General features: G+C 37.0%; 1 long non-coding RNA gene across 1 annotated transcript in view; it reads left to right on the top strand.

Annotated features, from left to right (window-relative positions):
• Positions 1 to 17,451, top strand: part of LOC115941940 (uncharacterized) — a 165,495-nt gene extending 148,044 nt beyond the window's left edge. Inside the window, exon 4 of the long non-coding RNA XR_014139339.1 lies at positions 17,231 to 17,451. This is a non-coding gene — a long non-coding RNA (uncharacterized LOC115941940). The remainder of the gene's footprint in view (positions 1 to 17,230) is intronic.
• Positions 17,452 to 17,457: the final 6 nt, after the last annotated feature.

Here is a 17,457-nt window from a genome sequence, read left to right as displayed (position 1 = left end):
AGGTCACCTAGTAAATAAACCAGAGTAAAAAGATTACAAAGCAGATTCATGACATGTATTTGTCCAGTTTATTTTATGCAGAAAGTGCATCTTTTTACACATATAATCACGTTACCATCACCACAGAGCTCTAGCACCTTTGAAGGAAGAGTGGGGAGAGGTATTTTAGAAAGAAAAGCTGTCCTTAGAATAAAATAGTTGTAAGGAAATGGTTATCAGACACAGTAAGTGCCTTGAAAGATAATTCAAATATGTATCATACTCTTCCTTTGTTATAAAAAAAAAATTGCTCTAACTCCGACTTTCTTTAATCACTCAAGATAAGTTCTCAGACTTGTTTTCAGAAATGAGTGCTTGGGTAAGTGGTAGTTCACACTTGATCCCCTTTGGTAGAAGTAAATATTTCTTCCATTTTGTGTTTGAACTTGTTGATTGTGGTAGCTGGAAGACTAAGGATCATAATAATTATTTCTCTCTCACCCTGGCACACCTTCCTTTTCTCTCTCTCTCTTTCTCTCTTTTTTAAAGTATAAATTAAACTTTAGGCACAGTTAGTTCTTGGTCTGATTGCCAGATTTTCCAGTAATCACATCTGAGTTTTTTTCAACATGTGGGTAATTTTCATTATTTCAATCCAGCAGTGACTTTTGGAATTCCAGAACCATTTCCCCTCCCCTTCCTGGTCCCCCCACGAGACTCAGTAGCTCAAACATCTGAGGGACCTCTGGGCATCTTCACATCTCTTGGCATAAAGATGAAGGCCACTGTGGTAGATTTTCAAACAACAGGTGTTGAGCTTGGGGAAGAGCTTGCCGGTTTTTGAGGAATGGGGAGAAGTAATACTTAATTCATAGTTTCCAGGCTCTTTGGAAACCCTTAGAAAACAAAGTTAATCTGTTATACAGAGCTCACATTGAAAAACCACAAAAAACAATCACTAAATAAAGTCAGACAGATTTTTGGTTTCAAAATCCTACATTTTATATCAATTTTCTATCCAGAGCAACTCAGTCTTTAAGTCTGGGATTATGTCTCCTTGATGCATCTTGAATCCATGAAATATTATTTATTCAAGGTGTGGCTTGCTTGTTCTTATGCCCAGTTTTCAACAATGTAGTACACAGAGTTGAAATTCTTTCCAAGACTAATTAGCCCAATAGATATTTACTAGGAACATGCAAGAGTGTGAAATACCATCTATATTATCTGCCTTCTGAAAGTCTCTGGAATCATTGCTTCTCTTTGCTCACTGGTAGTTAAAGGCTCTAAATTACAGAAACAATAGAAGCACTGTGTTTAACCCAAAATATCACTGAAATCCCATTTTAGGAAAATCTTTCTTTCAAATTTTCTGAGAAGTACAAAGTGTTGCTTGGTGTGCAGTTATCTGTCGGTATAAATGGTATAAATGGATGATTGCTTTAAATACGGCTTCTTTTAGAAGAGAGTTAGAGGACTTTACAAAAGCATCAAGCTGTGCTTGCCATACAGGTGAGCCTCTTGCAAGTAAATAATTTGACTTGATTGTTAGAAACATTTCTTATCTTCTTATCCAGGCAATAATTGCTGTATTTCTAATCTGCTTTTTAAAGATCAGTTGGAGTTTGATTCCTTCCCGGTATCTTAATAGGAATGGGAAGGTGGATGAGAGTGTCAAAGATAAATGGTCATCTTCATCTAAACATCAAGAAGAAACACCTATCCTATCCTTACAACATACAGCTGACTACAACCCACAACAGGCCTCTGAGGCCTTTCAATAAATATACTTTATGTATCCCAAAGATTTGGGATTTGGGAGAGATGTTTATCTCAAAAGATCATGTTCAAAAGAGCTTCAGTTTGTCAAGTCAAATGATTTTGAAGAGATGGCTTCCAACTCAAATTTTCTATAGTACTATGAAATCAGTGAGCTGGCCCTTTCACTGGGAACCACCAAATCCTTTTTTTTTTTTTTAAAGATTTTATTTATTTTTTAGAGAGCGAGCGAGAGAGAAACAGCATGAGAGGGGAGAGGGTCAGAGGGAGAAGCAGGCTCCCCGCTGAGCCGGGAGCCCGATGTGGGACTCGATCCCAGGATCCTGGGATCATGACCTGAGCCGAAGGCAGACGCTTAACCATCTGAGCCACCCAGGCGCCCCCCACCAAATCCTTTTACAGAGGATGAGTTTTCTCTGACTCCCAAGTAGTGAAACAATCTTTGTCCTTTTGGGCTACCTTTTTAAGGTAAGCTACTGATGCCTGGAGACTAAAACTTATGCTTTACACTTCCACATTCTCACTTCTGCTTTCAAGTATGGGAGTGCCTATGTACTGTAGATTCTCAAGTGTTTATATCAGATTTTGTTAGGCATTTGACTGGAAGGTTTTACAGACCTTTGTGATCAGACTCCTTTTTCTCATTTGGTTAAAATTTGCTGTTAATAGACCAGTGTCATAAAAATCAGTGTATTTTATTTCTCTTAGTAGGGGTTTAGCCTACCCTGCCAACCACCAAGCAAGTACATCCCACTGTTGGAGAGGAAGACCAGATAGGAATGTGGGTGGCTTAGGGGAAATCAATCCTCACTAGAGAAAAAAAAACATTCAAAGCAAATGTCTGGGTGATAGGTCTATGGTCTCATCCTCCAAAGACAAAAGCCCTGCCATAGACTTATAGACAAGCCAATCCAGTAATTAATCTCCCAGTTGGCATCCAAATAGATCCATGTATTTGAAAATTGTTTCCCAAATACTTTTCTTAGCTTAGCTTCACCATTGTTCTGTGAGGCAAGTCAGAAGAGCTCTTCTCTATTTCATAGAGGGAGAAAGTGACACCAAGAGAGATTACCAGACTAGCATAAAATAGCCCATCCCCTCTGTCTATTCAATGTTGCATCAATTTACTCCTCTTTCCTCACCTACCTGAGCCAAATGGCCTTCAGTTTGTTATTCCCACGTTTCTGGATCTTTGTAATAAAAGTGAATCTGTTTCAACTAAAGATACAATTCCAGACCTTCTGGCAGACCTGCGTCTGAAGAAATAACAGAGATCTAGAAATGGTGTGGGAAACTACTAGAATTTCCATGGAATGGAGTATCACAAATAATAAACAAATAATATAAGTAAAACACATGCTATATCTAGACACTACTAGGTTTCTTTTATTTTTATTTCTTACCATAATAATTCGTCCTCAATCATCTACTAGCAAAGACTACATTTTTACTCACAATATCACCAATTTAGCAAAGATAACCATTTCATAGTAAAAGACACTGTGGCAGTATTTTCCAAAGATGGCCATCTCAGTATCTTTGATCCCACAAAATCTTCTAAACCTTGCCACTCCCATATTCAGAAGTGGAATCTAATTATTCTCTTACCTTATAACCAATAAAATGTAGCCAATAAAATAAGTCTGAGTGACTACCAAGCCTAGGTTGGAAAAAATGTTATATCTTCCACTTGTCTTGTTGGAGCACTTAGACTGAGTCCTGAGCCACCATTATGTGATCAGACAGGCCTGAGGTCACCATACTGCAAAGTATCCCAAACTAGCCCACCAGTAGAGGACTTAGAGGAGTCCTGACACTGTATGAAGATGATAAATAGAAAGATGGAGGGATAGAGAAAGAGATAGGGAGAGATGCTGGCCTGCCCCCAGCTGCTCCAGACCATAGCTATTATAACCATGCAAAAAATCCCAGGCCAGATCCACCTAACTGAGCCCATTCCAAATTTGTGACCCACAGAAACTGTGAGATAATAATATGATTGTTGTTGCTTTAAGCCATTAACTACCAGGGTGATTTGTTATGCAGCAATAAAAACCGTAACAGACACTGTTCTTTATAACATAGAAGAAACAGCCTATGAATTTATTTCTCTGAGACTTTTTATAATCATTAGCAAGATAGGAATTAATAGACTGGCTACCGTAATACTTCCTTTTGTTCCTTTAACTTGAATTAGTTTCATAGAAAAACTTGGAGATAATATGGCTTAATAACATACACATACCTCTTATAACACCAGATTTTGCCAGCTTATATTCATCTGATAGTGTCATCTTCAAGGTAGGTAGTACTTTTCTGGATCTAGATCTGATTTAAATTATACTATGTACATTCTCTCCACCCCTAGAAATTCTGTCACTTTCTAGATGTAGGAACAAAATAGCATCACCGTCATCTCCTCACTAGTTAGCAATAAGCTCTGCAGAATATTTTTCTCATTGCCCTTGTCTTATTTATTTTGAAACATATTTATTTTTACGTAAACCTGAATGTACTGACACATGCTGTACCTTTCCTTAGAAAAAGTGCAGATGCTTAATGTGGCAGCTGCGTGCATATAGCTGATACGTTCTATTGGTGCAAAACAGATAATTTCTGCATTTCACAGATCTTGCCTTCTCATTAATTTGGCAAAGTGGGTGTTTGGGATTGCTGCCTTTTTTTCTTTTTCTTTTCTTTTCTTTTCTTTTTTTTTTTTTTTTTGTCCCTTTCAAAGCCAAAGGAGAGAGAGAAAATAATACCAAGTCAATTTTAAAAACCAAACCTACAAAGAATCTGCTGTTTAGATATCCTGCTATACAGGGGTGATTATACTCATTAAATGTTATATGTTAGAGACATTTACAGGTTTGTGGCAACTAAAATCACAGTCAGTAACTTTTACTTTTGCATTTTTCATGAAGATCATGAGAAATTGCTCTGGCACATTAACAATCAGTCATGTCCTTAATAAAGGGTGGATGAGAGTGAATGTTATCTACTTGAATATCACATTTATTTTAAAAATCATGCAGACAATTCCAAGGTTAAGAAGTTTAATGTTTTTCTGCATCATGAAGAATGAAAAACTGAGTATGGCCCACTTCATTTAAACTAATCCATGCAAAGAGTTCAGGGAGTACGAAGAAATTTTATGTTGTAGAAAATTACAATTCCAAACACTGCTAACCTGCTTTAGAACATGACCACATGATTTTTTGGATACTTGGTCACTTGTTATTATGGGCTTTCTGTAGATTTTTATTATTAATTTTATTATTATTCATAGTTCTTAAATACAAATACCTCCATAGTTCTTGAACTTTTCCCCATTATGCTGTTTGTGCCCTTTCAAAGCACCTCGGTAATTTGTATGTACTTAATACTCTTTCTTAGGTAATGAATGCATAACTTCTGTACCAAGCAGGGCCTTATTCATTTCCTCTTTTGAAAACACTGTCAGTAAAAACTACCCACATCGAATCTACCTACGGTTTTGGCAGAGCTTGAAAACATTTGACTCCAAGCTATACCGTTAGCTTAATATCAGATCTCATTAAGCTGTGTTGCTTTCGAAGCATAATGTAAACAAAGTAGAATTATTAACAACTTCCCTGAGTCATGTGGTATAATTTATTTTTATAGCAGCTAGTTGTTAATGAGGATATCTGTCTTTACATAGCAGTTACAATTTACTATGTCCTGTGTCTTCGCTGTTCATGAAAAAACAATTATGCCTTCAAAGACATTAAAGAAATAAACAAACTATAAAGTAAAAAACTTATTTTTACTTTTGCATTTCCAGTAGTATGAACAGATTTTTTAAAAATCCACAAGACTGGATTTTAAACGGTGCTGTCCATTAATTTGCTGTTTCTTATTTGTCATTGAATAGAAAAATAATTCAAAATTAGATTTCAACTATGTAAAATATATTATAACCACATATATATTTATTGCAAATCTCTACTTAGGTAATTAACACTTTTCTAATATCAATATTAGCAAAGAGCTGGAGGCTTGGTTTATTACATTTTTTTCTTTCTTTCCCAAACCAAGCAAAGTGAAAACCAACTCTCTTCTAAAATTTGTGCCGCCAAAGTGAGCACAAAACCAACTCTCTTCTAGATGTAACCAGTTTTGATTTGGGTTATCCATAGCAAACTACTTCTGAGTTTGCCTTTATGCACCATGCAACACCCTGTTTTTCATTAACTGAATTAAACTGGAGGCAGTTCTGTGCTATGTATGGCAAAATGGGGCTCATTAAGAACAGATACTCTACCTGTTTGGTTTTATTACTCTCAGAGAATGGCTAAAAGTAAACAAAACTTTTTAAAAGCAACATTATAGTGCTATCCATTTGGACACCATCGTCGTTAGTGACTTGGAATAAAAAAGACCTTTAAAAATATATTACATAATTTGACCAGGTTTATGTATACTATAGATATAGATGTCTAAAATTTAGTGCAGGGGTACCTGGGTAGCTCAGTCGCTTGGGCATCCGACTCTTGATTTTGGCTCAGGTCATGATCTCAGGGTCGTGGAATCGAGCTCCACAGAAGGCTCCAGGATCAGCACAGTCTGCTTGGGATTGATTGTCCTCCCTCTCCCTCTGTCCCTCACCCCATTTGCGCTCCTTCTCTCTTTCTGTCTCTTAATGGATAGATAAAATCGTTTAAAAAAATAACTAAATAAAATGAAATTTAGTGCAGATTTTGATTTCAGACTCCATGTGGATTATCAGGAAGGACTGGACTTTGTTTCTCTACGATGGTTTCAAGCAATCTAGATGGATTCAGGGGTAGGCATTCCAATAGCACATGAGAGCTGAATAGCAAAATTCAGAGGAATGAGACTAAGGAGCATTCAATAAAGGACAGTTCGCTTATTTTATATCATGCAATAAAAAAGAAATTAAATATTCACAAGACAATACCCAGGAAGGGCTAAAAACATCTTCCTTGCCTCCTCTTTGGTGACATTGCCAATCACATAAATTGGATATTACCTATTAAACAAAGACATGTTGGCAGTGGTTACATTGCAACTGTTTAAACAGAGACATTTATCAGCAACTAAATGCATTTCTTAGAGCAATATGAGTTGCTCCCCACCCAGCACAAACGCCACTAAGTACTTTCTAAAATTACAAATAGGATGTCACAGCCTTTAACCATTTCTATGTTGTTGTAGAGCACCTGCATTAACATTTTGTTCCTGATATTATAACAAATGAAACATACCTCTTATCTAATAAGATGAAAATCTTGAGATGAACAGTTGATTTTCCACGTACCTGCATGTCTCTGTGAACATGGAACTAGCGTTGCTATTTTTCTAAAATAGAGATTAAATAATAGAGAAATTTTATGCAAAGTTCTTTCAGAAACCCCCAACCGCCCCCAGCCCCCACCCCGCAAAGAGGTTCCCTCAGTTGCTACCTTCTGTCCATTTTAAATGCTGAGTTTGGCACAGAAAACATTTAAGAAAATGACAGAAAAATGAGTGTCATCAGAAACTTCAAAGTAAGGCCATACAATTCAGAATTTGTTACTAAAACTTTCAGGTCTAAACCACACATGGAGGTAGTTTTCCACTCATTTCTTGAAGCAGAAAAAGCTGTGTTAAAGATCGCCCCAGTTTATTAATTTTGCAATTGATTATACTGATTGCATGAAGATTTCCATTGCAAAAACAGATTTTTAAGGACTAAAAATATGACAATTATGAGGTTACTCATTTAAGTGAATAAGTAACTACAGGTTTTTTAAAGTAGCATACACTTAAAACGAAGGGAGTCATTTGCCCCCTTCCTTCACCTGCTTGAAATTTCCATTCACATTTTCAAGTGGGGGGAGGCAATGCATGTTCAATGATAGCAGTCAAGACCTTTCAAAGCAATAGTTCAAAAATTTAAAATGGGGATCCATGGGAGCTTTACAGATCATTAAAATACAATATTGTCTTAGAAGATAGCAGGAGGGGAAGAATGAAGGGGGGGGGAATCAGAGGGGGAGACGAACCATGAGAGACGATGGACTCTGAAAAACAAACTGAGGGTTCTAGAGGGGAGGTGGGTGGGAGGATGGGTTAGCCTGGTGATGGGTATTAAAGAGGGCACGTTCTGCATGGAGCACTGGGTGTTATACACAATGAATCATGGAAGAATACATTAAAAACTAATGATGTAATGTATGGTGATTAACATAACAATAAAAAATTTTTTAAAAATACAATATTGTCTTGATAAAGTACCTCCACGTAATTAAATAGAGCCTGATTCTCAGAAGGGGAAATCAAAAAGTCATCTCTACATTCTGAAGGGCCTTCTAATGATGGGCAGAGCCTCACCTGGAGCTTTCCTCAACCAGCAGTGCATTCCTTCTTCAGTCCCTCCAGCGGTCCTCAACAGGAAAGGGGGACATGATATTTTCAGGTGCTCCAAAGAGGATGAGGGGGTGCCGAACAAGCCCATAGAATAAAAGATTTCCCCACACAAAAAGTCCTGACTCCTTATCAAAAGAGGACCTTTTAAATTTCGACTGCCTGGGTTGTTCTTAGCTCCCATAACAAACATGGGTGAAAGGATGAATGGAATCTCCCATGCATGCCAATTTTAACTGAATAAACAGAACCCATTGTCATCATGGTGCAGTGCAGAGTTTCTCAAACTGGCCTGATGTGCCATTAGCACTTAAGCTCTGTGAGGGCAGGGATTCTTCTCTGTTTTGTTTGCTGATGGAGTCCCTGCACCCAGAATATGAGTGACATATGTTACTTGCTGAATAAATACATGTTCAAAAATTGAATGAGTCAAAGGATCCAATGGGGTGGTTAATAAAAATACAAATAATTGGGCTCAGCCTAGACCTGCTGAATGAGAAACTCCTGGCATCAAGCCATTTATTTAGTTTAGAAGCCAAATGGATTTGGGACAATGCCTTGCTTTACCACTTAACTGGGTGTGACCTTAAGCAAAATACTTCATCTCTGATTCTGATTCATTCATTAAGCAAATGGTTTAGGATGCCTACTCTGTTTCAGCATTGTGCTACTGGTGAGGATATACCAATGAACTATATAATAGAGGCCTTGCCTTCATGGAGCTCATGGGTCCTAACTTTTACAATGGGAATAAATAATATCGGTGCCTAGGGCTGATTTGTACGTCAATTGAGATAAAAATGTAAACTCGGCATTCAACACCAAAGTCTTTGTGTGGAATTCCCTTCTTTATTGACATCCCATTTACTGGTGGTCAAGGAGAAATCACCCCCACTCAACACACAGCAAAGTTTTCTTTTTTGTTGTTTTGTTTTCGTGCTTATCACAAGAAATAACAGCCTTTTTTTAAATTGCAATATAATCAACATGTAACATTATTTTAGTTTCAGGTGTACAACATTCGGTATGTGTACATATTCTAAAATGATCATCACAGTGAGTCTAGTTAACATCTCAAGTCTTTTTTTTAATTGAAGTATAGTTGACATAAAATGTTATATTAGTTTTAGGTGTACATCATAGTGATTCAACAATTCCATGCATTATGCAATGCTCACCATGATAAATATAGTGACCATCTGTCCCCATACAAAATTATTAGAATATTATTGACCATATTCCCTATGCTATACTTTTTGTCCCTGTGACTTATTTTCTAACTGGAAGTTTCTACCTCTTAATACTCTTCACTTAAGTTGCCCACCCCCTCCCTTCCCTCTGGCAACCACTAGTTTGTTCTTCATATTTATGAGTCGATTTCCTGTTTTTGTTTTCTTTGTTCATTTGTTTTAAGATTCCATATATAGGTGAAATCATATATTTGTGTTTATCTGACTTATTTCACTTAGCATCATACCCTCTAGGTATTATCCATCCATGTTGCTGTGAATGGCAAGATTTCATTCTCTTTAAATGGTAAGTAGTATTCCACTGTGTGTGTGTGTGTGTGTGTGTATACACATACTTAACCTCATCTTCTTTATCCATTCATCTCTTGATGGACACCTTCTATATCTTGGCTACTGTAAATAAGCCTGCAATAAACATAGGGATGAATATACCTTTTCAAATTAGTGTTTTTTTCTTTGGGTAAATACCCAGTGATGGGATTATTGGATCACATGGTATTTCTATTTTTAATTTTTTGAGGAATCTCTATACTGTTCTCCACAGTGGCTGCACCAATTTACATTCCCACCAACAGTGCACAAGGGTCCCCTTTCTTCCACATCCCCACCAACACTTGTTATTTCTTGTCTTTTCAATACTAGCCTTTCTGACTGTATGAGGTGATTATTTCATTTTGATTTTGATTTGCAGTTCCCTGATGATGAGTGATGTTGAGCATCTTTTCATATGTCTATTAGTCATCTGTATGTATTCTTTGGAAAAATGTCTATTCAGGTTCTCTACCTCTTTTTTAATTGGATTATTAGGGGTTTTTTGTTATTGAGTTGTATAAGTTCTTTATATATTTTGGATATTAACCACCTTATTAGATATATGATTTGCACATATCTTCTCCCATTCAATAGGTTGCCTTTTCGTTTTGTTGATGGTTTCCTTCTCTGTGCAAAGCTTTTTATTTTAATGTAGTTCCAATAGTTTATTTTTGATTTTGTTTCCCTTGCCTGAGAGGACATATCCAGAAAAATGTTGCTAAGGCTAATGTCCAAGAGATTACTGTTTATGTTTTCTTTTAGGAGTTTTATGTCTCCAGGTCTTATATTTTGGTCTTTAATACATTCTGACTTATTTCTGTGTATGGTGTAAGAAAGTGATCCAGTTTCAACACACAGCAAAACCCTTCAAAAACCATCTTTAACATGTCTCTTACCCAAGCACCACTCCATGTCAGAAGCCACCCAACTCTGGTCAGTCAAGAAATCAGACCAGTGAGATATTGGTGTTATAAAATCTTTATCTTTTTCTTTCTTTTTTTTTTTAAAAGATTTTATTTATTTATTTGGCAGAGAGAGACACAGTGAGAGAGGGAACACAAGCAGAGGGAGTGGGAGAGGGAGAAGCAGGCCTCCGTCGGAGCAGGGAGCCCGATGCAGGGCTCAATCCCAGGACCCTGGGATCATGACCTGAGCCGAAGGCAGACGCTTAATGACTGAGCCACCCAGGCGCCCCAAATCTTTTATCTTTTTCCCATTTGAAGTTTCCATTACTCAGGACTTCACATTTCAAGTGTGAAATTAGTAATGACCATTATCTGTATTAATCATGATGCTTTTATCTATAGAATGCACTTACATGCGTTTCAAATGATCTTAACAACTCACTTAAAACAGGTGGAGTGGATATTATTATCCCATTTTATAGATGCTCAAAGAGTTGAGGCACCTTTACCCATAGCATGGGTAACCTAAATCATGCACAGGTCTTTCTGTTAGACTCTTAAGCAAAGTCATTCAGAACAGAACAAAAGCCTTCCTTCTTGGTAATGTGATCTGTGGACCAACAGGATCAGCATCACCTGGGAATTTATCAGAAATGCAGAATCTCAGGCTCCACCTTATCCAGTGGAATAAGAATCTGCATTTTAACCAGAATCCCCCCAGGTGATCTGTATTCATGTTGAAGTTCAAGAGGCATTCTAGGGAAATAACTGGAGCATAGGTTGAATCATTTTATAACCCTCACATTTCTTGAAGTGCTAAACTAGTGACTAATATATTATATAATATAATACCATCTAACAAATAATTATTTTTTTGCAAGTAACCTGTGAATGGATGAATGAATGAATATCTAAATACCACAGTGAATTTTATAGTGTCTTCATGTTTTCTTGCAAAAGTGCCAATAAGGAGGCATCAGGGTGAACATTCATTTTCTTGCTGTCAATCACCTACTCACTCTTAAATCCTCCAAGATGGTCCCTGGTTGGAGAATTTGAAGATAAAAGTTTCATTTTCCACAGTATGCTTTTGAATACTTTGTTTCCTTAAAACAACTGTGTGTAGGATCAACTACTTTTTCATAGTCACTAGCAAGGCTTGACAGCTACAAGCTGAAGGAACTCTGGAATAAAAGAATCATTTATTTATCAAGTATTTTTATACCTCTACCCATGCAAGACACAGATTAGGCCAGAGAAGACTTGGAGAACTTTAGCTCTTTATAGCGCTGTGTGGGAATCAAAGATGAAAAGGTATTGCCATTAAGAAACTGACATTCTAAAATTTGTGTAGTTACGATATAAGGTAAAATGTGATAAATTCCGCCCAAAAGGTAAAGATCAAGCACACTGGTCATTTAGAGACGGGGAAGGACCCTGTGCTCTGTGGTCAGGAGTAGGGAAGCCAGGCAGGTTTCAACAGGAAATGTGCTCTTGAGCAGTAGCACTGCAAACTGAGATGGAGTTTAGGTGAGGCCCCAGGGCTAGAAGAACAGCAGCTGGGTCTAATTGTCAAGGAGGAGGCTCAATAACCAGAGTATGTGTGTTTGGGGGCAGGGAATATCAGAGAGTTTGTTGGTAACAACTAAGGCTCCAATCTGGGCTCCAGATCCTAGGTCTGGAAGTACAATTTACTTTTGCAAAACCTCCCTCCACCACTGCACAGCTGCTGCTCTAAGCCTTACCTTGGGAAGGATTGGCTTGGAAACTGGAATCATCTGGGGAAAATCGGGGCAGATGACTGAGAAAGTAAAAGCAAGACGAAGGGGAAGGAGAGTTGGGCAGAGGAGAGTTAGGTATATTTTCTATACCTTCACTTTCTAGAATGTAAATTCTGTAAATCCCCTGCCCTGCAAAATTCTCTAGAAAGCTGACCTTTGCTGAAGTCCTAGTAGTGCTTCATACACAGAGGGTGCTCAAAAACATCATCAGATGATAACGTCTAGCAGTGCCAAGCAGTTGGCTCTCCTTGGCACCTTTTCTGCTCAGAGAATTAAAATATGTGTGCAGGCAGCCTAGAGGGACTTTACTTTTGTGAAATAGACCATCATTTAAGCTTAGCTGCAGGGTTCTCAGACTAGATAGTCTTCATTGTCCTGGAAGCTGGGACAGATGTAGAAAAAATATGTAGGAAAATCTCTACTAATTCCCGTGTTTCCCATGTACTTTATTTTTTAGTTTGTTCCTGAGGGTATAGGGTTTGTGCTTCTTGTTTTGTTTTGTTTTCAATACAAACAGACCTTGTGGCTTTTTTTAAAGATTTTTATCTATTTATTTATTTATGAGAGAGAGAGAGCAAGCAGGGAGAGAGGCAGAGAGGAAGAGAGAATCTCAAGCAGATTCCACGCAGAGCACAGAGCCCAACACGGGGCTCAATCTCATAACCCTGAGATCATGACCTGAGTCGAAATCAGGAGTCAGACATTTAACCAACTGAGCCACCCAGACGTCCCCAGACTATGTGACTTCTTTTTTTATATCTTTCTCACATGCACTAGAAAAATAATGGATTCTGGGTACTGTGTGTTTGTGTGTATTATTTCGAGTTTTTCTGCTAGGCTCACCTGTCACTCTTTCTATCCAAATGACTATTTCATAACACTCAGGAAGGATAAGTTAAAGCAGGGAAACTATTAGGTATGTCCTCCCTGCTTTAACTTATCCTTCCACCCAATTCCATGCTGGGCAGCCTCTTTTACATTGGAAAACTGTATATATTTCACTGAAGAAATCAGCACCAATGGGAGCATCTTTAAATTAGTTTTTCTGAGGTTTGATTTCTTGAAAGAGAAATTCAAAAAGTTAACACTAAAGACCTCAGGTGACTGAGATTTCTGGAGGCCACAAGAACAAATTTAATTATGCACTCCTGTCCCTCCTAACCAAGACCTGTGCCCTATTTGGCACTGGTTATTTTCCCCAGCCACTTCATCTGAACACTCAAATTTTGGTGTACCAGGGTCCACATAGATGAGCAGTGGGATTTCACCTAAATTATGTCTGACCCTCTACCTACTTACATTGGAAGTTATTGGGGTGCCTGGGTGGTGCTGTCAGTTAAGCATCTGACTCTTGGTTTTGGCTCAGGTCCTAATCCCAGGGTCTTGAGATCAAGTCCGGGTGTCGGGCTCCGTGCTCAGCACAGTCTGCTTGAGTTTCTCTCTCCTTCTCCTGCTACCCCCTTCCTCTCTAAAATAAATAATCTTTTTAAAAAAATTGGAAGTTATTGTGTTCACCTGAAATAAACATGAAAAATAGCATGAACAGCTCTAAAATAGGCATCCTAAGCCCATGGCATTCACCCATCTCTCATTCAAATCAGAGACATTCTTATGACCCATATCCAGACAAAAAACAATTCTGAATATTTAAACTGTATGTTTAAAATCCAACTTAAATGGAATGACACATACTGTTGTAAAAGCAACATACTCCAGGTAGAATCCTTAAAATCTCTCAACACTCAGCATAATCCTAATTGCCATCAGTTCTGTGATCACTGTTTCTTCACAAAGTCCATATTTGAGCTATTTTACCCTAAATTGACTGTTTCAGCAAAGGATGAAAAATAAAGAATCACTATCACTCAAATTAGTTTTTATTTGCGTATCATATTATCTACAAATTGTTATCTGTGGGGTGGGAGGAAGTAGAGACGATATGTGCCCACATAGCTTCCTTCTCTGATTTAGTTCAAGAATAGAACAGCTAGACATTTCTGTGCTTATTTGGTTAACACTTTCTCTATAGCTGACTTAGAACCTTCCTGATAATATTTACAGTTTTCTATAGGAAACTATATGTAATCTGTATCTGTTTTATGAAAATATCCATGGGTTTCATAATTATCCTCCAACCTAATAAATTCTCTTAAATTGATTGCACAGTTACTCAGCTGTGTGTTAACTCCTGGCTCAATAATAAAGCTAAAATGTAGCTATTTCACCTTTAAAATTAATAATGCCACAAAAAAATCAATGTGTATCTCATGTAAAAAATAAGAACAATTAATGTCAGTTAAACGAACTGTCATTTGTTCCTATAATTCCCTTAAATATGTTATATAAAGACATTTGGTACATTAAGAAAATTGAGATTTAGGTGTTTTGCTTTCAGACAAATGGAAATTGTCCTGACTCTAATATGAAGATGCTTTAGATTTTCTCACATATGTGAAATTTCTCTGACTCCTGGTTTATTTCTTGGCTATTCTGTTATACAAAAATACAGTTTAAAATAAGTAAGTACCCCTGAAACAAATAATACATTATATGTTAATAAAAAATAAATAAAATTTTAAAAGAATAAAATAAAATAAGTAAATAAAATTGTGCTCATCCATAATACTCATAGAAATCTGTACCCAAAAATCCACTAACAATTACATACCTTCAGTTCAAGTTACACCCATGTAGATAGATGAACAGATCAGAATTGTACATACACTGATACTTAAGCCTCACTACACAGATAATTAATCTCAAGTAGTACAAGAACTTTTATGTTTCTTTCCTTGATTTTGCCTTAGGTATTAACCACCCAAAAAGTAACAGGGCTGTCTTTAAACATCTGTGCCAAACAGCTGGGTAGCATTTCACTTGACATAACAAGAACTTCAATAACATGACTTCTAAAAAATTAAAAGCTAGTTTGGATCACTTTTGTCTTTGGGTGCTTGGGGCCATTTGGAGTGGAAAGAATTCTGCCGTTAATTAGAAGTGCACACAATGAGGAAGTAGAGTCTGACATGGTTTCCCTTCAATGGTTCTGCTCATTCTAAAGAGAATCCATGTTGCAGTTCACGAAAATGTTGGTGCCCTTGGTTTGAGTTCGAATATTTTAGCCTCAATATCTAAGAGCATTCTAATTGTCCATGAAATCAGACACAACCCAGTAGAAACAAGATTTTTTTAGCCTATCTTTAAAATAACACAAGTGAAAGGGAAACAAAAGAAAAAATAAACTACTGGGACTACATCAAAATAAAAGGCGGAACAGCAAAGGAAATAATCAACAAAACTAAAAGGCAACCTATGGAATGAGAGAAGAGATTTGTAAATGATATATCCAATAAAGGGCTAGTATCCAAAATTTGTAAAGAACTTATACAACTCAATACCAAAACAAATAATCCAATTAAAAAATGGGTAGAAGACATGAACAGACATTTCTCCAAAGAAGATATACAGATGGCCAATAGACACATGAAAAGATCCTCACCATCACTCCTCATCAGGGAAATGCAAATCAAAACTACAATGAGATATCGCCTCACACATGTTAGAATGACTAAAATCAACAACACAAGAAACAACAGGTATAGGTGAGGATGTGGAGAAAAAGGAACCCTCAGGTGCTGTTGGTGGTAAAGAACTTGCAAACTGGTAAAGCCACTGGGGAAACAGTATGGACATTTCTCAAAAAATTAAAAATAGAACTACCTTTCAATCCAGTAATAGCACTACTGGGTATTTACCAAAAAAATAAAAAAACACTAATTCAAAGGGATACATACACTCCTATGTTTATAACAGCATTATTTATAATAGCCAAGATATGGAAGCAGCCCAAGTATCCACTGATTGATGAATGAATAAAGAAGATGTAGTATATATGTGGAATATTATTCAGCTATAAAAAAGAATGAAATCTTGCCATTTGCAATGACATGGATGGATCTAGAGAGCATAATGCAAAATAAAATAAGTCAGAGAAAGACAAATGTCACATGACTTCACTCATATGTGGAATTTAGGAAACAAAACAAAAAAGCAAAGGGGAAAAATGAGAGAGACAGAGAGTCAAAGCAAGAAACAAATTCTTAATTATAGAGAACAATCTGATGGTTACTAGAGGGGAGGTAGGTGGGGGGATGGGTTAAATAGGTGATAGGGATTAAGTAATGCACTTGTGATAACTACAGGGAACTGTTAAATTACTATGTTGTACTCCTGAAATTAATATAATACTGTATGTTAACTGGAATTAAAACAAAAACTTAAAGTAAGGGATGCCTGGCGTGCTCAGTCGAAAGAGCACGTGATTCTTGATCTCAGAGTTGTGAGTTTGAGCCCCACATTGGGTGTAGAGATTTCTTAAATAAATAAACCTTAAAAAAAACTTAAAAAATAAATAAGTAAAATAACACAAGTATGCATATCATAATCCTAATTTCAGTCCTGAATATACAATGATCCAGGAATAAAGTATCTTGTAATAAAAGGTTTCTCAAATTATTTTACCTTTGTGACTACCCTTAGCTGACAGATGATTTGCAGGGACTCCACTCAGTAAAAAGATAGTAATTAGCTTAAACAATCATATTAGCGCCCTCCTAAATTTTAAGTAAAACATATGGGGATAACTAGCCAGTCAGCAGTGAGAAGAGCAAGGCGTAGATGTACAGAGAGAAAAAAAGACACCATAAGAAGGAGACTGGAGGCAGCAGGAGTTAGTCCCTAAAACTGCCTCAGAAGCTCATGTTTAATGAGGTCTTAGTATGTGCCAGGCTTTAGTTAAACACTTTACCTGCATCATTTTATTTAATTCTCACAGCCATGTTCTCATGAAGATACCGAATTTTAAAGGTGTGAAGTGACCAGAACACTATCAAAGTCTACCATCAAGATTGCAAAACCTGTGCTGTGCCAGCTCAGAACACAGCCAGAAAGAGCCTCTGGTTATAGCTTTTAGCATCATCTTGTCCTGGTCCTGAAGAAGTCAAGTTTTCTAGAGCAAGCAAGCCTTCTCTGAATTAGTACTGATTCGACCAATTATGGAAT

Source organism: Leptonychotes weddellii, chromosome 12 (assembly GCF_054177405.1).
Source record: "Leptonychotes weddellii isolate Sample4059 chromosome 12, ASM5417740v2, whole genome shotgun sequence".
NCBI classification, from domain to species: Eukaryota; Metazoa; Chordata; class Mammalia; order Carnivora; family Phocidae; genus Leptonychotes; species Leptonychotes weddellii.
This window is presented reverse-complemented; position numbering and strand designations above follow the sequence as displayed.